The sequence below is a fragment of the Leptonotus elevatus genome, chromosome 1 (assembly GCF_054856555.1).
Source record: "Leptonotus elevatus isolate MCC_2025b chromosome 1, RoL_Lele_1.0, whole genome shotgun sequence".
Classification (NCBI taxonomy): Eukaryota; Metazoa; Chordata; class Actinopteri; order Syngnathiformes; family Syngnathidae; genus Leptonotus; species Leptonotus elevatus.
In genome coordinates this window covers 47,069,717-47,086,508 of record NC_141239.1, presented here as the reverse complement: position 1 = coordinate 47,086,508, position 16,792 = coordinate 47,069,717, and the positions used below count along the sequence as shown (strand labels likewise).

The 16,792-nt window shown below is 43.6% G+C and overlaps 38 non-coding genes across 38 annotated transcripts; all 38 read left to right on the top strand.

Moving 5' to 3' along the window:
• The first annotated feature begins 331 nt into the window (after positions 1–331).
• On the top strand, positions 332–405 carry trnan-guu (transfer RNA asparagine (anticodon GUU)). Its single transcript has one exon. It is a non-coding gene; the product is annotated as a tRNA-Asn (tRNA).
• Positions 406–499: 94 nt separating this feature from the next.
• trnan-guu (transfer RNA asparagine (anticodon GUU)) lies at positions 500–573 on the top strand. Its single transcript has one exon. It is a non-coding gene; the product is annotated as a tRNA-Asn (tRNA).
• A 94-nt stretch (positions 574–667) lies between these two features.
• trnan-guu (transfer RNA asparagine (anticodon GUU)) lies at positions 668–741 on the top strand. The gene has a single exon. It is a non-coding gene; the product is annotated as a tRNA-Asn (tRNA).
• A 429-nt stretch (positions 742–1,170) lies between these two features.
• Positions 1,171–1,244, top strand: trnan-guu (transfer RNA asparagine (anticodon GUU)). Its single transcript has one exon. It is a non-coding gene; the product is annotated as a tRNA-Asn (tRNA).
• Positions 1,245–2,796: 1,552 nt separating this feature from the next.
• On the top strand, positions 2,797–2,870 carry trnan-guu (transfer RNA asparagine (anticodon GUU)). Its single transcript has one exon. It is a non-coding gene; the product is annotated as a tRNA-Asn (tRNA).
• A 94-nt stretch (positions 2,871–2,964) lies between these two features.
• trnan-guu (transfer RNA asparagine (anticodon GUU)) lies at positions 2,965–3,038 on the top strand. Its single transcript has one exon. It is a non-coding gene; the product is annotated as a tRNA-Asn (tRNA).
• Positions 3,039–3,130: 92 nt separating this feature from the next.
• On the top strand, positions 3,131–3,204 carry trnan-guu (transfer RNA asparagine (anticodon GUU)). Its single transcript has one exon. It is a non-coding gene; the product is annotated as a tRNA-Asn (tRNA).
• Positions 3,205–3,799: 595 nt separating this feature from the next.
• trnan-guu (transfer RNA asparagine (anticodon GUU)) lies at positions 3,800–3,873 on the top strand. The gene has a single exon. It is a non-coding gene; the product is annotated as a tRNA-Asn (tRNA).
• A 260-nt stretch (positions 3,874–4,133) lies between these two features.
• On the top strand, positions 4,134–4,207 carry trnan-guu (transfer RNA asparagine (anticodon GUU)). Its single transcript has one exon. It is a non-coding gene; the product is annotated as a tRNA-Asn (tRNA).
• A 92-nt stretch (positions 4,208–4,299) lies between these two features.
• trnan-guu (transfer RNA asparagine (anticodon GUU)) lies at positions 4,300–4,373 on the top strand. The gene has a single exon. It is a non-coding gene; the product is annotated as a tRNA-Asn (tRNA).
• A 94-nt stretch (positions 4,374–4,467) lies between these two features.
• On the top strand, positions 4,468–4,541 carry trnan-guu (transfer RNA asparagine (anticodon GUU)). The gene has a single exon. It is a non-coding gene; the product is annotated as a tRNA-Asn (tRNA).
• A 430-nt stretch (positions 4,542–4,971) lies between these two features.
• Positions 4,972–5,045, top strand: trnan-guu (transfer RNA asparagine (anticodon GUU)). Its single transcript has one exon. It is a non-coding gene; the product is annotated as a tRNA-Asn (tRNA).
• A 586-nt stretch (positions 5,046–5,631) lies between these two features.
• Positions 5,632–5,705, top strand: trnan-guu (transfer RNA asparagine (anticodon GUU)). Its single transcript has one exon. It is a non-coding gene; the product is annotated as a tRNA-Asn (tRNA).
• A 259-nt stretch (positions 5,706–5,964) lies between these two features.
• On the top strand, positions 5,965–6,038 carry trnan-guu (transfer RNA asparagine (anticodon GUU)). The gene has a single exon. It is a non-coding gene; the product is annotated as a tRNA-Asn (tRNA).
• Positions 6,039–6,130: 92 nt separating this feature from the next.
• Positions 6,131–6,204, top strand: trnan-guu (transfer RNA asparagine (anticodon GUU)). Its single transcript has one exon. It is a non-coding gene; the product is annotated as a tRNA-Asn (tRNA).
• A 94-nt stretch (positions 6,205–6,298) lies between these two features.
• trnan-guu (transfer RNA asparagine (anticodon GUU)) lies at positions 6,299–6,372 on the top strand. Its single transcript has one exon. It is a non-coding gene; the product is annotated as a tRNA-Asn (tRNA).
• A 92-nt stretch (positions 6,373–6,464) lies between these two features.
• Positions 6,465–6,538, top strand: trnan-guu (transfer RNA asparagine (anticodon GUU)). Its single transcript has one exon. It is a non-coding gene; the product is annotated as a tRNA-Asn (tRNA).
• Positions 6,539–6,632: 94 nt separating this feature from the next.
• trnan-guu (transfer RNA asparagine (anticodon GUU)) lies at positions 6,633–6,706 on the top strand. The gene has a single exon. It is a non-coding gene; the product is annotated as a tRNA-Asn (tRNA).
• A 94-nt stretch (positions 6,707–6,800) lies between these two features.
• Positions 6,801–6,874, top strand: trnan-guu (transfer RNA asparagine (anticodon GUU)). Its single transcript has one exon. It is a non-coding gene; the product is annotated as a tRNA-Asn (tRNA).
• Positions 6,875–7,302: 428 nt separating this feature from the next.
• trnan-guu (transfer RNA asparagine (anticodon GUU)) lies at positions 7,303–7,376 on the top strand. Its single transcript has one exon. It is a non-coding gene; the product is annotated as a tRNA-Asn (tRNA).
• Positions 7,377–8,594: 1,218 nt separating this feature from the next.
• Positions 8,595–8,668, top strand: trnan-guu (transfer RNA asparagine (anticodon GUU)). The gene has a single exon. It is a non-coding gene; the product is annotated as a tRNA-Asn (tRNA).
• Positions 8,669–8,762: 94 nt separating this feature from the next.
• Positions 8,763–8,836, top strand: trnan-guu (transfer RNA asparagine (anticodon GUU)). The gene has a single exon. It is a non-coding gene; the product is annotated as a tRNA-Asn (tRNA).
• Positions 8,837–8,928: 92 nt separating this feature from the next.
• Positions 8,929–9,002, top strand: trnan-guu (transfer RNA asparagine (anticodon GUU)). Its single transcript has one exon. It is a non-coding gene; the product is annotated as a tRNA-Asn (tRNA).
• Positions 9,003–9,262: 260 nt separating this feature from the next.
• On the top strand, positions 9,263–9,336 carry trnan-guu (transfer RNA asparagine (anticodon GUU)). Its single transcript has one exon. It is a non-coding gene; the product is annotated as a tRNA-Asn (tRNA).
• A 94-nt stretch (positions 9,337–9,430) lies between these two features.
• Positions 9,431–9,504, top strand: trnan-guu (transfer RNA asparagine (anticodon GUU)). Its single transcript has one exon. It is a non-coding gene; the product is annotated as a tRNA-Asn (tRNA).
• A 94-nt stretch (positions 9,505–9,598) lies between these two features.
• Positions 9,599–9,672, top strand: trnan-guu (transfer RNA asparagine (anticodon GUU)). The gene has a single exon. It is a non-coding gene; the product is annotated as a tRNA-Asn (tRNA).
• A 260-nt stretch (positions 9,673–9,932) lies between these two features.
• Positions 9,933–10,006, top strand: trnan-guu (transfer RNA asparagine (anticodon GUU)). Its single transcript has one exon. It is a non-coding gene; the product is annotated as a tRNA-Asn (tRNA).
• Positions 10,007–10,766: 760 nt separating this feature from the next.
• Positions 10,767–10,840, top strand: trnan-guu (transfer RNA asparagine (anticodon GUU)). The gene has a single exon. It is a non-coding gene; the product is annotated as a tRNA-Asn (tRNA).
• Positions 10,841–11,102: 262 nt separating this feature from the next.
• On the top strand, positions 11,103–11,176 carry trnan-guu (transfer RNA asparagine (anticodon GUU)). The gene has a single exon. It is a non-coding gene; the product is annotated as a tRNA-Asn (tRNA).
• A 594-nt stretch (positions 11,177–11,770) lies between these two features.
• Positions 11,771–11,844, top strand: trnan-guu (transfer RNA asparagine (anticodon GUU)). Its single transcript has one exon. It is a non-coding gene; the product is annotated as a tRNA-Asn (tRNA).
• Positions 11,845–11,936: 92 nt separating this feature from the next.
• On the top strand, positions 11,937–12,010 carry trnan-guu (transfer RNA asparagine (anticodon GUU)). The gene has a single exon. It is a non-coding gene; the product is annotated as a tRNA-Asn (tRNA).
• A 1,054-nt stretch (positions 12,011–13,064) lies between these two features.
• Positions 13,065–13,138, top strand: trnan-guu (transfer RNA asparagine (anticodon GUU)). The gene has a single exon. It is a non-coding gene; the product is annotated as a tRNA-Asn (tRNA).
• A 260-nt stretch (positions 13,139–13,398) lies between these two features.
• trnan-guu (transfer RNA asparagine (anticodon GUU)) lies at positions 13,399–13,472 on the top strand. The gene has a single exon. It is a non-coding gene; the product is annotated as a tRNA-Asn (tRNA).
• A 1,220-nt stretch (positions 13,473–14,692) lies between these two features.
• Positions 14,693–14,766, top strand: trnan-guu (transfer RNA asparagine (anticodon GUU)). Its single transcript has one exon. It is a non-coding gene; the product is annotated as a tRNA-Asn (tRNA).
• A 94-nt stretch (positions 14,767–14,860) lies between these two features.
• trnan-guu (transfer RNA asparagine (anticodon GUU)) lies at positions 14,861–14,934 on the top strand. Its single transcript has one exon. It is a non-coding gene; the product is annotated as a tRNA-Asn (tRNA).
• A 932-nt stretch (positions 14,935–15,866) lies between these two features.
• Positions 15,867–15,940, top strand: trnan-guu (transfer RNA asparagine (anticodon GUU)). The gene has a single exon. It is a non-coding gene; the product is annotated as a tRNA-Asn (tRNA).
• A 418-nt stretch (positions 15,941–16,358) lies between these two features.
• Positions 16,359–16,432, top strand: trnan-guu (transfer RNA asparagine (anticodon GUU)). The gene has a single exon. It is a non-coding gene; the product is annotated as a tRNA-Asn (tRNA).
• Positions 16,433–16,691: 259 nt separating this feature from the next.
• trnan-guu (transfer RNA asparagine (anticodon GUU)) lies at positions 16,692–16,765 on the top strand. Its single transcript has one exon. It is a non-coding gene; the product is annotated as a tRNA-Asn (tRNA).
• The last annotated feature ends 27 nt before the right edge of the window (positions 16,766–16,792 follow it).

Below are 16,792 nucleotides of genomic sequence, written 5' to 3'. Positions count from 1 at the left end.
TCTGTGGCGCAATGGGTCAGCGCATTCGGCTGTTAACCGAAAGGTTGGTGGCTCGAGCCCACCCAGGGACGTGTTAAACTTTTTCAAAAGTTTCCTTTTGTTTGAATTTCAGCTTCTTTGCTTACGTGATGAAATTCAAAAACTGTAACTATCACTACTTACAGTGTCTCTGTGGCGCAATGGGTCAGCGCATTCGGCTGTTAACTGAAAGGTTGGTGGTTCGAGCCCACCCAGGGACGTGTAAGTTTTTAAAAATTTCCCTTTGGTTTGAAATTCTGCTTGTTGGCTTGTGTGTTGAAATGCAAAAACTAAAATTATTGCTACCTACAGTGTCTCTGTGGCGCAATGGGTCAGCGCATTCGGCTGTTAACCGAAAGGTTGGTGGTTCGAGCCCACCCAGGGACGTGTTACACTTTTTCAAAATTTCCCTTTGGTTTGAAATTCTGCTTGTTGGCTTGTGTGTTGAAATTCAAAAACTGTAACTATCGCTACTTGCAGTGTCTCTGTGGCGCAATGGGTCAGCGCATTCGGCTGTTAACCGAAAGGTTGGTGGTTCGAGTCCACCCAGGGACGTGTTACACTTTTTCAAAAGTTTCCTTTTGTTTGAATTTCAGCTTCTTTGCTTACGTGATGAAATTCAAAAACTGTAACTATCGCTACTTACAGTGTCTCTGTGGCGCAATGGGTCAGCGCATTCGGCTGTTAACCGAAAGGTTGGTGGTTCGAGCCCACCCAGGGACGTGTAAGTTTTTCAAAATTTCCCTTTGGTTTGAAATTCTGCTTGTTGGCTTGTGTGTTGAAATGCAAAAACTAAAATTATTGCTACTTACAGTGTCTCTGTGGCGCTATGGGTCAGCGCATTAGGCTGTTAACCGAAAGGTTGGTGGTTCGAGCCCACACAGGGAAGTGTTACACTTTTTCAAAATTTCCCTTTGGTTTGAAATTCTGCTTGTTGGCTTGTGTGTTGAAATTCAAAAACTGTAACTATCGCTACTTACAGTGTCTCGGTGGCGCAATGGGTCAGCGCATTTGGCTGTTAACCGAAAGGTTGGTGGTTCAAGCCCACCCAGGGACGTGTTACACTTTTTCAAAAAGTTTCCTTTTGTTTGAATTTCAGCTTCTTTGCTTACGTGATGAAATTCAAAAACTGTAACTATCGCTACTTACAGTGTCTCTGTGGCGCAATGGGTCAGCGCATTCGGCTGTTAACCGAAAGGTTGGTGGTTCGAGCCCACCCAGGGACGTGTAAGTTTTTCAAAATTTCCCTTTGGTTTGAAATTCTGCTTGTTGGCTTGTGTGTTGAAATGCAAAAACTGTAACTATTGCTACTTACAGTGTCTCTGTGGCGCAATGGGTCAGCGCATTCGCCTGTTAACCGAAAGGTTGGTGGTTCGATCCCACCCAGGCACGTGTTAGTATTTCGCATTTCTTTGAATTTCAGCTTGTTGGCTTGTGTGATGAAATGCAAAAACTGTTACTATCACTAATTACAGTTTTTCTGTGGCACAATCGGTCAGTGTGTTCGGCTGTTAACCAAAAAGTTGGTGGTTCGAGCCCACCCGGTGACGTGTTACACTTTTTCAAAAGTTCCCTTTCGTTTGAATTTCAGCTTCTTTGCTTATGTGATGAAAAACAGTAGCTAATTATACTTGAAGTGTCTCTGTGGTGCATTCGGCTGTTAACCGAAAGGTTGATAGTTCGAGCCCACCCAGGGATGTGTTAGTTTTTCAGAATTTCCCTTTGGTTTGAAATTCTGCTTGTTGGCTTGTGTGTTGAAATGCAAAAACTAAAACTATCGCTACTTACAAAGTCTCTGTAGCGCAATGGGTAAGCGCATTCGGCTGTTAACTGAAAGGTTGGTGGTTCGAGCCCACCCAGGGAAGTGTTAGTTTTTCAAAAATTCCCTTTGTTTTGAAATTCTGCTTGTTGGCTTGTGTGTTGACATGCAAAAACTGTAAATATTGCTAATTTCAGTGTCTCTGTGGTGCAATGGGTTAGCGCATTCGGCTGTTAACCGAAAAGTTGGTGGTTCGAGCCCACCCGTTGACGTGTTACACTTTTTCAAAAGTTCCCTTTCGTTTGAAATTCAGCTTCTTTGCTTATGTGATGAAATTCAAAAACTGTAACTATTTATACTTGAAGTGTCTCTGTGGCGCATTCGGCTGGTAACCAAAAGGTTGGTGGTTCGAGCCCACCCGGTGACGAGTTAGATTTTCAGAATTTCCCTTTGGTTTGAAATTCTGCTTGTTGGCTTGTGTGTTGAAATGCAAAAACTAAAACTATCGCTACTTGAAGTGTCTCTGTGGCGCAATGGGTCAGCGCATTCGGCTGTTAACCGAAAGGTTGGTGGTTCGAGCAAACCCAGGGACGTGTTAGTTTTTCAAAATTTCCCGTTGGTTTGAAATTCTGCTTGTTGGCTTGTGTGTTGCAATGCAAAAACTGTAAATATTGCTAATTTCAGTGTCTCCGTGGCGCAATGGGTTAGCGCATTCGGCTGTTAACCGAAAGGTTGGTGGTTCGAGCCCACCCAGGGAAGTGTTACACTTTTTCAAAAGTTTCCTTTTGTTTGAATTTCAGCTTCTTTGCTTACGTGATGATATTCAAAAACTGTAACTATCGCTACTTACAGTGTCTCTGTGGCGCAATGGGTCAGCGCATTCGGCTGTTAACCGAAAGGTTGGCTGTTCGAGCCCACCCAGGGACGTGTAAGTTTTTCAAAATTTCCCTTTGGTTTGAAATTCTGCTTGTTGGCTTGTGTGTTGAAATGCAAAAACTAAAATTATTGCTACTTACAGTGTCTCTGTGGCGCAATGGGTCAGCGCATTCGGCTGTTAACCGAAAGGTTGGTGGTTCGAGCCCACCCAGGGACGTGTTACACTTTTTCAAAAGTTTCCTTTTGTTTGAATTTCAGCTTCTTTGCTTACGTGATGAAATTCAAAAACTGTAACTATCGCTACTTACAGTGTCTCTGTGGCGCAATGGGTCAGCGCATTCGGCTGTTAACCGAAAGGTTGGTGGTTCGAGCCCACCCAGGGACGTGTAAGTTTTTCAAAATTTCCCTTTGGTTTGAAATTCTGCTTGTTGGCTTGTGTGTTGAAATGCAAAAACTAAAATTATTGCTACTTACAGTGTCTCTGTGGCGCAATGGGTCAGCGCATTCGGCTGTTAACCGAAAGGTTGGTGGTTCGAGCCCACCCAGGGACGTGTTACACTTTTTCAAAATTTCCCTTTGGTTTGAAATTCTGCTTGTTGGCTTGTGTGTTGAAATGCAAAAACTAAAATTATTGCTACTTACAGTGTCTCTGTGGCGCAATGGGTCAGCGCATTCGGCTGTTAACCGAAAGGTTGGTGGTTTGAGCCCACCCAGGGACGTGTTACACTTTTTCAAAAGTTTCCTTTTGTTTGAATTTCAGCTTCTTTGCTTACGTGATGAAATTCAAAAACTGTAACTATCGCTACTTACAGTGTCTCTGTGGCGCAATGGGTCAGCGCATTCGGCTGTTAACCGAAAGGTTGGTGGTTCGAGCCTACCCAGGGACGTGTAAGTTTTTCAAAATTTCCCTTTGGTTTGAAATTCTGCTTGTTGGCTTGTGTGTTGAAATTCAAAAACTGTAACTATCATCACTTACAGTGTCTCGGTGGCGCAATGGGTCAGCGCATTTGGCTGTTAACCGAAAGGTTGGTGGTTCGAGCCCACCCAGGGACGTGTTACACTTTTTCAAAAGTTTCCTTTTGTTTGACTTTCAGCTTCTTTGTTACGTGATGAAATTCAAAAACTGTAACTATCGCTACTTACAGTGTCTCTGTGGCGCAATGGGTCAGCGCATTCGGCTGTTAACCGAAAGGTTGGTGGTTCGAGCCCACCCAGGGACGTGTAAGTTTTTCAAAATTTCCCTTTGGTTTGAAATTCTGCTTGTTGGCTTGTGTGTTGAAATGCAAAAACTGTAACTATCGCTAATTACAGTGTCTCTGTGGCGCAATGGGTCAGCGCATTCGGCTGTTAACCGAAAGGTTGGTGGTTTGAGCCCACCCAGGGACGTGTTAAACTTTTTCAAAAGTTTCCTTTTGTTTGAATTTCAGCTTCTTTGCTTACGTGATGAAATTCAAAAACTGTAACTATCGCTACTTACAGTGTCTCTGTGGCGCAATGGGTCAGCGCATTCGGCTGTTAACCGAAAGGTTGGTGGTTCGAGCCCACCCAGGGACGTGTAAGTTTTTCAAAATTTCCCTTTGGTTTGAAATTCTGCTTGTTGGCTTGTGTGTTGAAATTCAAAAACTGTAACTATCGCTACTTGCAGTGTCTCTGTGGCGCAATGGGTCAGCGCATTCGGCTGTTAACCGAAAGGTTGGTGGTTCGAGTCCACCCAGGGACGTGTTACACTTTTTCAAAAGTTTCCTTTTGTTTGAATTTCAGCTTCTTTGCTTACGTGATGAAATTCAAAAACTGTAACTATCGCTACTTACAGTGTCTCTGTGGCGCAATGGGTCAGCGCATTCGGCTGTTAACCGAAAGGTTGGTGGTTCGAGCCCACCCAGGGACGTGTAAGTTTTTCAAAATTTCCCTTTGGTTTGAAATTCTGCTTGTTGGCTTGTGTGTGTTGAAATGCAAAAACTAAAATTATTGCTACTTACAGTGTCTCTGTGGCGCAATGGGTCAGCGCATTCGGCTGTTAACCGAAAGGTTGGTGGTTCGAGCCCACACAGGGAAGTGTTACACTTTTTCAAAATTTCCCTTTGGTTTGAAATTCTGCTTGTTGGCTTGTGTGTTGAAATTCAAAAACTGTAACTATTGCTACTTACAGTGACTCTGTGGCGCAATGGGTCAGCGCATTCGGTTGTTAACCGAAAGGTTGTTGGTTCGAGCCCACCCAGGGACGTGTTACACTTTTTCAAAAGTTTCCTTTTGTTTGAATTTCAGCTTCTTTGCTTACGTGATGAAATTCAAAAACTGTAACTATCGCTACTTACATTGTCTCTGTGGCGCAATGGGTCAGCGCATTCGGCTGTTAACCGAAAGGTTGGTGGTTCGAACCCACCCAGGGATGTGTAAGTTTTTCAAAATTTCCCTTTGGTTTGAAATTCTGCTTGTTGGCTTGTGTGTTGAAATGCAAAAACTGTAACTATCGCTACTTACAGTGTCTCTGTGGCGCAATGGGTCAGCGCATTCGCCTGTTAACCGAAAGGTTGGTGGTTCGAGCCCACCCAGGCACGTGTTAGTATTTCGCATTTCTTTGAATTTCAGCTTGTTGGCTCGTGTGATGAAATGCAAAAACTGTTACTATCACTAATTACAGTTTTTCTGTGGCGCAATGGGTCAGCGCATTCGGCTGTTAACCGAAAGGTTGGTGGTTCGAGCCCACCCAGGGACGTGTTACACTTTTTCAAAATTTCCCTTTGGTTTGAAATTCTGCTTGTTGGCTTGTGTGTTGAAATGCAAAAACTAAAATTATTGCTACTTACAGTGTCTCTGTGGCGCAATGGGTCAGCGCATTCGGCTGTTAACCGAAAGGTTGGTGGTTTGAGCCCACCCAGGGACGTGTTACACTTTTTCAAAAGTTTCCTTTTGTTTGAATTTCAGCTTCTTTGCTTACGTGATGAAATTCAAAAACTGTAACTATCGCTACTTACAGTGTCTCTGTGGCGCAATGGGTCAGCGCATTCGGCTGTTAACCGAAAGGTTGGTGGTTCGAGCCCACCCAGGGACGTGTAAGTTTTTCAAAATTTCCCTTTGGTTTGAAATTCTGCTTGTTGGCTTGTGTGTTGAAATTCAAAAACTGTAACTATCATCACTTACAGTGTCTCGGTGGCGCAATGGGTCAGCGCATTTGGCTGTTAACCGAAAGGTTGGTGGTTCGAGCCCACCCAGGGACGTGTTACACTTTTTCAAAAGTTTCCTTTTGTTTGACTTTCAGCTTCTTTGTTACGTGATGAAATTTAAAAACTGTAACTATCGCTACTTACAGTGTCTCTGTGGCGCAATGGGTCAGCGCATTCGGCTGTTAACCGAAAGGTTGGTGGTTCGAGCCCACCCAGGGACGTGTAAGTTTTTCAAAATTTCCCTTTGGTTTGAAATTCTGCTTGTTGGCTTGTGTGTTGAAATGCAAAAACTGTAACTATCGCTAATTACAGTGTCTCTGTGGCGCAATGGGTCAGCGCATTCGGCTGTTAACCGAAAGGTTGGTGGTTCGAGCCCACCCAGGGACGTGTTAAACTTTTTCAAAAGTTTCCTTTTGTTTGAATTTCAGCTTCTTTGCTTACGTGATGAAATTCAAAAACTGTAACTATCGCTACTTACAGTGTCTCTGTGGCGCAATGGGTCAGCGCATTCGGCTGTTAACCGAAAGGTTGGTGGTTCGAGCCCACCCAGGGACGTGTAAGTTTTTAAAAATTTCCCTTTGGTTTGAAATTCTGCTTATTGGCTTGTGTGTTGAAATGCAAAAACTAAAATTATTGCTACCTACAGTGTCTCTGTGGCGCAATGGGTCAGCGCATTCGGCTGTTAACCGAAAGGTTGGTGGTTCGAGCCCACCCAGGGACGTGTTACACTTTTTCAAAATTTCCCTTTGGTTTGAAATTCTGCTTGTTGGCTTGTGTGTTGAAATTCAAAAACTGTAACTATCGCTACTTGCAGTGTCTCTGTGGCGCAATGGGTCAGCGCATTCGGCTGTTAACCGAAAGGTTGGTGGTTCGAGTCCACCCAGGGACGAGTTACACTTTTTCAAAAGTTTCCTTTTGTTTGAATTTCAGCTTCTTTGCTTACGTGATGAAATTCAAAAACTGTAACTATCGCTACTTACAGTGTCTCTGTGGCGCAATGGGTCAGCGCATTCGGCTGTTAACCGAAAGGTTGGTGGTTCGAGCCCACCCAGGGACGTGTAAGTTTTTCAAAATTTCCCTTTGGTTTGAAATTCTGCTTGTTGGCTTGTGTTTTGAAATGCAAAAACTAAAATTATTGCTACTTACAGTGTCTCTGTGGCGCAATGGGTCAGCGCATTCGGCTGTTAACCGAAAGGTTGGTGGTTCGAGCCCACACAGGGAAGTGTTACACTTTTTCAAAATTTCCCTTTGGTTTGAAATTCTGCTTGTTGGCTTGTGTGTTGAAATTCAAAAACTGTAACTATTGCTACTTACAGTGACTCTGTGGCGCAATGGGTCAGCGCATTCGGCTGTTAACCGAAAGGTTGTTGGTTCGAGCCCACCCAGGGACGTGTTACACTTTTTCAAAAGTTTCCTTTTGTTTGAATTTCAGCTTCTTTGCTTACGTGATGAAATTCAAAAACTGTAACTATCGCTACTTACATTGTCTCTGTGGCGCAATGGGTCAGCGCATTCGGCTGTTAACCGAAAGGTTGGTGGTTCGAACCCACCCAGGGATGTGTAAGTTTTTCAAAATTTCCCTTTGGTTTGAAATTCTGCTTGTTGGCTTGTGTGTTGAAATGCAAAAACTGTAACTATCGCTACTTACAGTGTCTCTGTGGCGCAATGGGTCAGCGCATTCGCCTGTTAACCGAAAGGTTGGTGGTTCGAGCCCACCCAGGCACGTGTTAGTATTTCGCATTTCTTTGAATTTCAGCTTGTTGGCTCGTGTGATGAAATGCAAAAACTGTTACTATCACTAATTACAGTTTTTCTGTGGCACAATCGGTCAGTGTGTTCGGCTGTTAACCAAAAAGTTGGTGGTTCGAGCCCACCCGGTGACGTGTTACACTTTTTCAAAAGTTCCCTTTCGTTTGAATTTCAGCTTCTTTGCTTATGTGATGAAAAACAGTAGCTAATTATACTTGAAGTGTCTCTGTGGCGCATTCGGCTGTTAACCGAAAGGTTGATAGTTCGAGCCCACCCAGGGATGTGTTAGTTTTTCAGAATTTCCCTTTGGTTTGAAATTCTGCTTGTTGGCTTGTGTGTTGAAATGCAAAAACTAAAACTATCGCTACTTACAAAGTCTCTGTAGCGCAATGGGTAAGCGCATTCGGCTGTTAACTGAAAGGTTGGTGGTTCGAGCCCACCCAGGGAAGTGTTAGTTTTTCAAAAATTCCCTTTGTTTTGAAATTCTGCTTGTTGGCTTGTGTGTTGACATGCAAAAACTGTAAATATTGCTAAATTCAGTGTCTCTGTGGTGCAATGGGTTAGCGCATTCGGCTGTTAACCGAAAAGTTGGTGGTTCGAGCCCACCCGTTGACGTGTTACACTTTTTCAAAAGTTCCCTTTCGTTTGAAATTCAGCTTCTTTGCTTATGTGATGAAATTCAAAAACTGTAACTATTTATACTTGAAGTGTCTCTGTGGCGCATTCGGCTGGTAACCAAAAGGTTGGTGGTTCGAGCCCACCCGGTGACGAGTTAGATTTTCAGAATTTCCCTTTGGTTTGAAATTCTGCTTGTTGGCTTGTGTGTTGAAATGCAAAAACTAAAACTATCGCTACTTGCAGTGTCTCTGTGGCGCAATGGGTCAGCGCATTCGGCTGTTAACCGAAAGGTTGGTGGTTCGAGCAAACCCAGGGACGTGTTAGTTTTTCAAAATTTCCCGTTGGTTTGAAATTCTGCTTGTTGGCTTGTGTGTTGAAATGCAAAAACTAAAATTATTGCTACTTACAGTGTCTCTGTGGCGCAATGGGTCAGCGCATTCGGCTGTTAACCGAAAGGTTGGTGGTTCGAGCCCACCCAGGGACGTGTTACACTTTTTCAAAAGTTTCCTTTTGTTTGAATTTCAGCTTCTTTGCTTACGTGATGAAATTCAAAAACTGTAACTATCGCTACTTACAGTGTCTCTGTGGCGCAATGGGTCAGCGCATTCGGCTGTTAACCGAAAGGTTGGTGGTTCGAGCCCACCCAGGGACGTGTAAGTTTTTCAAAATTTCCCTTTGGTTTGAAATTCTGCTTGTTGGCTTGTGTGTTGAAATGCAAAAACTAAAATTATTGCTACTTACATTGTCTCTGTGGCGCAATGGGTCAGCGCATTCGGCTGTTAACCGAAAGGTTGGTGGTTCGAGCCCACCCAGGGACGTGTTACACTTTTTCAAAATTTCCATTTGGTTTGAATTTCAGCTTCTTTGCTTACGTGATGAAATTCAAAAACTGTAACTATCGCTACTTACAGTGTCTCTGTGGCGCAATGGGTCAGCGCATTCGGCTGTTAACCGAAAGGTTGGTGGTTCGAGCCCACCCAGGGATGTGTAAGTTTTTCAAAATTTCCCTTTGGTTTGAAATTCTGCTTGTTGGCTTGTGTGTTGAAATGCAAAAACTAAAATTATTGCTGCTTACATTGTCTCTGTGGCGCAATGGGTCAGCGCATTCGGCTGTTAACCGAAAGGTTGGTGGTTCGAGCCCACCCAGGGACGTGTTACACTTTTTCAAAATTTCCATTTGGTTTGAAATTCTGCTTGTTGGCTTGTGTGTTGAAATTCAAAAACTGTAACTATCGCTACTTACAGTGTCTCTGTGGCGCAATGGGTCAGCGCATTCGGCTGTTAACCGAAAGGATGGTGGTTCGAGCCCACCCAGGGACGTGTTACACTTTTTCAAAAGTTTCCTTTTGTTTGAATTTCAGCTTCTTTGCTTACGTGATGAAATTCAAAAACTGTAACTATCGCTACTTACAGTGTCTCTGTGGCGCAATGGGTCAGCGCATTCGGCTGTTAACCGAAAGGTTGGTGGTTCGAGCCCACCCAGGGACGTGTAAGTTTTTCAAAATTTCCCTTTGGTTTGAAATTCTGCTTGTTGGCTTGTGTGTTGAAATGCAAAAACTAAAATTATTGCTACTTACAGTGTCTCTGTGGCGCAATGGGTCAGCGCATTCGGCTGTTAACTGAAAGGTTGGTGGTTCGAGCCCACCCAGGGACGTGTTACACTTTTTCAAAATTTCCCTTTGGTTTGAAATTCTGCTTGTTGGCTTGTGTGTTGAAATTCAAAAACTGTAACTATCGCTACTTACAGTGTCTCTGTGGCGCAATGGGTCAGCGCATTCGGCTGTTAACCGAAAGGTTGGTGGTTCGAGCCCACCCAGGGACGTGTTACACTTTTTCAAAAGTTTCCTTTTGTTTGAATTTCAGCTTCTTTGCTTACGTGATGAAATTCAAAAACTGTAATTTTCGCTACTTACAGTGTCTCTGTGGCGCAATGGGTCAGCGCATTCAGCTGTTAACCGAAAGGTTGGTGGTTAGAGCCCACCCAGGGACGTGTAGGTTTTTCAAAATTTCCCTTTTGTTTGAAATTCTGCTTCTTGGCTTGTGTGTTGAAATGCAAAAACTGTAACTATCGCTAATTACAGTGTCTCTGTGGCGCAATGGGTCAGCGCATTCGGCTGTTAACCGAAAGGTTGGTGGTTCGAGCCTACCCAGGGACGTGTAAGTTTTTCAAAATTTCCCTTTGGTTTGAAATTCTGCTTGTTGGCTTGTGTGTTGAAATGCAAAAACTAAAATTATTGCTACTTACAGTGTCTCTGTGGCGCAATGGGTCAGCGCATTCGGCTGTTAACCGAAAGGTTGGTGGTTAGAGCCCACCCAGGGACGTGTTACACTTTTTCAAAAGTTTCCTTTTGTTTGAATTTCAGCTTCTTTGCTTACGTGATGAAATTCAAAAACTGTAACTATCACTACTTACAGTGTCCTTGTGGCGCAATGGGTCAGCGCATTCGGCTGTTAACCGAAAGGTTCGTGGTTCGAGCCCACCCAGGGACGTGTAAGTTTTTCAAAATTTCCCTTTGGTTTGAAATTCTGCTTGTTGGCTTGTGTGTTGAAATGCAAAAACTAAAAATATTGCTACTTACAGTGTCTCTGTGGCGCAATGGGACAGCGCATTCGGCTGTTAACCGAAAGGTTGGTGGTTCGAGCCCACCCAGGGACGTGTTACACTTTTTCAAAATTTCCCTTTGGTTTGAAATTCTGCTTGTTGGCTTGTGTGTTGAAATTCAAAAACTGTAACTATCGCTACTTACAGTTTCTCTGTGGCGCAATGGGTCAGCGCATTCGGCTGTTAACCGAAAGGTTGGTGGTTTGAGCCCACCCAGGGACGTGTTACACTTTTTCAAAAGTTTCCTTTTGTTTGAATTTCAGCTTCTTTGCTTACGTGATGAAATTCAAAAACTGTAACTATCGCTACTTACAGTGTCTCTGTGGCGCAATGGGTCAGCGCATTCGGCTGTTAACCGAAAGGTTGGTGGTTCGAGCCCACCCAGGGACGTGTAAGTTTTTCAAAATTTCCCTTTGGTTTGAAATTCTGCTTGTTGGCTTGTGTGTTGAAATGCAAAAACTAAAATTATTGCTACTTACAGTGTCTCTGTGGCGCAATGGGTCAGCGCATTCGGCTGTTAACTGAAAGGTTGGTGGTTCGAGCCCACCCAGGGACGTGTTACACTTTTTCAAAATTTCCCTTTGGTTTGAAATTCTGCTTGTTGGCTTGTGTGTTGAAATTCAAAAACTGTAACTATCGCTACTTACAGTGTTTCTGTGGCGCAATGGGTCAGCGCATTCGGCTGTTAACTGAAAGGTTGGTGGTTCGAGCCCACCCAGGGACGTGTTACACTTTTTCAAAAGTTTCCTTTTGTTTGAATTTCAGCTTCTTTGCTTACGTGATGAAATTCAAAAACTGTAATTTTCGCTACTTACAGTGTCTCTGTGGCGCAATGGGTCAGCGCATTCAGCTGTTAACCGAAAGGTTGGTGGTTCGAGCCCACCCAGGGACGTGTAAGTTTTTCAAAATTACCCTTTTGTTTGAAATTCTGCTTGTTGGCTTGTGTGTTGAAATGCAAAAACTGTAACTATTGCTAATTACAGTGTCTCTGTGGCGCAATGGGTCAGCGCATTCGGCTGTTAACCGAAAGGTTGGTGGTTCGAGCCCACCCAGGGATGTGTAAGTTTTTCAAAATTTCCCTTTGGTTTGAAATTCTGCTTGTTGGCTTGTGTGTTGAAATGCAAAAACTAAAATTATTGCTGCTTACATTGTCTCTGTGGCGCAATGGGTCAGCGCATTCGGCTGTTAACCGAAAGGTTGGTGGTTCGAGCCCACCCAGGGACGTGTTACACTTTTTCAAAATTTCCATTTGGTTTGAAATTCTGCTTGTTGGCTTGTGTGTTGAAATTCAAAAACTGTAACTATCGCTACTTACAGTGTCTCTGTGGCGCAATGGGTCAGCGCATTCGGCTGTTAACCGAAAGGTTGGTGGTTCGAGCCCACCCAGGCACGTGTTAGTATTTCGCATTTCTTTGAATTTCAGCTTGTTGGCTTGTGTGATGAAATTCAAAAACTGTAACTATTTATACTTGAAGTGTCTCTGTGGTTCATTCGGCTGTTAACCGAAAGGTTGGTGGTTCGAGCCCACCCAGGGACGTGTTACACTTTTTCAAAATTTCCCTTTGGTTTTAAATTCTGCTTGTTGGCTTGTGTGTTGCAATGCAAAAACTGTTAATATTGCTAATTTCAGTGTCTCCGTGGCGCAATGGGTTAGCGCATTCGGCTGTTAACCGAAAGGTTGGTGGTTCGAGCCCACCCAGGGACTTATTACACTTTTTAAAAAAAATCCCTTTCTTTTGAATTTCAGCTTCTTTGCTTATGTGATGAAATTCAAAAACTGTAACTATTTATACTTGAAGTGTATCTGTGGCGCATTCAGCTGTTAACCGAAAGGTTGGTGGTTCGAGCCCACCCGGTGACGTGTTACACTTTTTCAAAAGTTCCCTTTCGTTTGAATTTCAGCTTCTTTGCTTATGTGATGAAATTCAAAAACTGTAACTATTTATACTTGAAGTGTCTCTGTGGTGCATTCGGCTGTTAACCGAAAGGTTGGTAGTTCGAGCCCACCCAGGGACGTGTTACACTTTTTCAAAATTTCCCTTTGGTTTGAAATTCTGCTTGTTGGCTTGTGTGTTGAAATTCAAAAACTGTAACTAACGCTACTTACAGTGTCTCTGTGGCGCAATGGGTCAGCGCATTCGGCTGTTAACCGAAAGGTTGGTGGTTCGAGCCCACCCAGGTACGTGTTACACTTTTTCAAAAGTTTCCTTTTGTTTGAATTTCAGCTTCTTTGCTTACGTGATGAAATTCAAAAACTGTAACTATCGCTACTTACAGTGTCTCTGTGGCGCAATGGGTCAGCGCATTCGGCTGTTAACCGAAAGGATGGTGGTTCGAGCCCACCCAGGGACGTGTAAGTTTTTCAAAATTTCCCTTTGGTTTGAAATTCTGCTTGTTGGCTTGCGTGTTGAAATGCAAAAACTAAAATTATTGCTACTTACAGTGTCTCTGTGGCGCAATGGGTCAGCGCATTTGGCTGTTAACCGAAAGGTTGGTGGTTCGAGCCCACCCAGGGACGTGTTACACTTTTTCAAAATTTCCCTTTGGTTTGAAATTCTGCTTGTTGGCTTGTGTGTTGAAATTCAAAAACTGTAACTATCGCTACTTACAGTGTCTCTGTGGCGCAATGGGTCAGCGCATTCGGCTGTTAACCGAAAGGTTGGTGGTTCGAGCCCACCTAGGGACGTGTTACACTTTTTCAAAAGTTTCCTTTTGTTTGAATTTCAGCTTCTTTGCTTACGTGATGAAATTCAAAAACTGTAACTATCGCTACTTACAGTGTCTCTGTGGCGCAATGGGTCAGCGCATTCGGCTGTTAACCGAAAGGTTGGTGGTTTGAGCCCACCCAGGGACGTGTTACACTTTTTCAAAAGTTTCCTTTTGTTTGAATTTCAGCTTCTTTGCTTACGTGATGAAATTCAAAAACTGTAACTATCGCTACTTACAGTGTCTCTGTGGTGCAATGGGTCAGCGCATTCGGCTGTTAACCGAAAGGTTGGTGGTTCGAGCCCACCCAGGGACGTGTAAGTTTTTCAAAATTTCCCTTTGGTTTGAAATTCTGCTTGTTGGCTTGTGTGTTGAAATGCAAAAACTGTAACTATCGCTAATTACAGTGTCTCTGTGGCGCAATGGGTCAGCGCATTCGGCTGTTAACCGAAAGGTTGGTGGTTCGAGCCCACCCAGGCACGTGTTAGTATTTCGCATTTCTTTGAATTTCAGCTTGTTGGCTTGTGTGATGAAATTCAAAAACTGTAACTATTTATACTTGAAGTGTCTCTGTGGTTCATTCGGCTGTTAACCGAAAGGTTGGTGGTTCGAGCCCACCCAGGGACGTGTTACACTTTTTCAAAATTTCCCTTTGGTTTTAAATTCTGCTTGTTGGCTTGTGTGTTGCAATGCAAAAACTGTTAATATTGCTAATTTCAGTGTCTCGGTGGCGCAATGGGTTAGCGCATTCGGCTGTTAACCGAAAGGTTGGTGGTTAGAGCCCACCCAGGGACTTATTACACTTTTTAAAAAAAATCCCTTTCTTTTGAATTTCAGCTTCTTTGCTTATGTGATGAAATTCAAAAACTGTAACTATTTATACTTGAAGTGTCTCTGTGGCGCATTCAGCTGTTAACCGAAAGGTTGGTGGTTCGAGCCCACCCGGTGACGTGTTACACTTTTTCAAAAGTTCCCTTTCGTTTGAATTTCAGCTTCTTTGCTTATGTGATGAAATTCAAAAACTGTAACTATTTATACTTGAAGTGTCTCTGTGGTGCATTCGGCTGTTAACCGAAAGATTGGTAGTTCGAGCCCACCCAGGGACGTGTTACACTTTTTCAAAATTTCCCTTTGGTTTGAAATTCTGCTTGTTGGCTTGTGTGTTGAAATTTAAAAACTGTAACTATCGCTACTTACAGTGTCTCTGTGGCGCAATGGGTCAGCGCATTCGGCTGTTAACCGAAAGGTTGGTGGTTCGAGCCCACCCAGGGACGTGTTACACTTTTTCAAAAGTTTCCTTTTGTTTGAATTTCAGCTTCTTTGCTTACGTGATGAAATTCAAAAACTGTAATTTTCGCTACTTACAGTGTCTCTGTGGCGCAATGGGTCAGCGCATTCGGCTGTTAACCGAAAGGTTGGTGGTTCGAGCCCACCCAGGGACGTCTAAGTTTTTCAAAATTTCCCTTTGGTTTGAAATTCTGCTTGTTGGCTTGTGTGTTGAAATGCAAAAACTGTAACTATCGCTACTTACAGTGTCTCTGTGGCGCAATGGGTCAGTGCATTCGGCTGTTAACCGAAAGGTTGGTGGTTCGAGCCCACCCAGGCACGTGTTACACTTTTTCAAAAGTTCCCTTTCGTTTGAATTTCAGCTTCTTTGCTTACGTGATGAAATTCAAAAACTGTAACTATCGTTACTTACAGTGTCTCTGTGGCGCAATGGGTCAGCGCATTCGGCTGTTAACTGAAAGGTTGGTGGTTCGGGCCTAACCCAGGGACGTCTCAGTTTTTCAAAAATTTCCCTTCGGTTTGAAATTCTGTTTGTTGGCTTGTGTGTTGAAATATAAAAACTGTAACTATCGCTACTTACAGTGTCTCTGTGGCGCAATGGGTCAGCGCATTCAGCTGTTAACCGAAAGGTTGGCGGTTCGAGCCCACCCAGGGACGTGTTACACTTTTTCAAAAGTTCCCTTTCGTTTGAATTTCAGCTTCTTTGCTTACGTGATGAAATTCAAAAACTGTAACTATCGCTACTTACAGTGTCTCTGTGACGCAATGGGTCAGCACATTCGGCTGTTAACCGAAAGGTTGGTGGTTCGAGCCCACCCAGGAACGTGTTACACTTTTTCAAAAGTTCCCTTTGGTTTGAAATTCTGCTTGTTGGCTTGTGTGTTGAAATGCAAAAACTGTAACTATCGCCACTAACAGTGTTTCTGTGGCGCAATGGGTCAGCGCATTCGGCTGTTAACCGAAAGGTTGGTGGTTCGAGCCCACCCAGGGGCGTGTTACACTTTTTCAAAAGTTCCCTTTCGTTTGAATTTCAGCTTCTTTGCTTACGTGATGAAATTCAAAAACTGTAACTATCGCTGCTTACATTGTCTCTGTGGCGCAATGGGTCAGCGCATTCGGCTGTTAACCGAAAGGTTGGTGGTTCGAACCCACCCAGGGATGTGTAAGTTTTTCAAAATTTCCCTTTGGTTTGAAATTCTGCTTGTTGGCTTGTGTGTTGAAATGCAAAAACTGTAACTATCGCTACTTACAGTGTCTCTGTGGCGCAATGGGTCAGCGCATTCGCCTGTTAACCGAAAGGTTGGTGGTTCGAGCCCACCCAGGCACGTGTTAGTATTTCGCATTTCTTTGAATTTCAGCTTGTTGGCTCGTGTGATGAAATGCAAAAACTGTTACTATCACTAATTACAGTTTTTCTGTGGCGCAATGGGTCAGCGCATTCGGCTGTTAACCGAAAGGTTGGTGGTTCGAGCCCACCCAGGGACGTGTTACACTTTTTCAAAATTTCCCTTTGGTTTGAAATTCTGCTTGTTGGCTTGTGTGTTGAAATGCAAAAACTAAAATTATTGCTACTTACAGTGTCTCTGTGGCGCAATGGGTCAGCGCATTCGGCTGTTAACCGAAAGGTTGGTGGTTCGAGCCCACCCAGGGACGTGTAAGTTTTTCAAAATTTCCCTTTGGTTTGAAATTCTGCTTGTTGGCTTGTGTGTTGAAATTCAAAAACTGTAACTATCATCACTTACAGTGTCTCGGTGGCGCAATGGGTCAGCGCATTTGGCTGTTAACCGAAAGGTTGGTGGTTCGAGCCCACCCAGGGACGTGTTACACTTTTTCAAAAGTTTCCTTTTGTTTGACTTTCAGCTTCTTTGTTACGTGATGAAATTTAAAAACTAAAACTATCGCTACTTACAGTGTCTCTGTGGCGCAATGGGTCAGCGCATTCGGCTGTTAACCGAAAGGTTGGTGGTTCGAGCCCACCCAGGGACGTGTAAGTTTTTCAAAATTTCCCTTTGG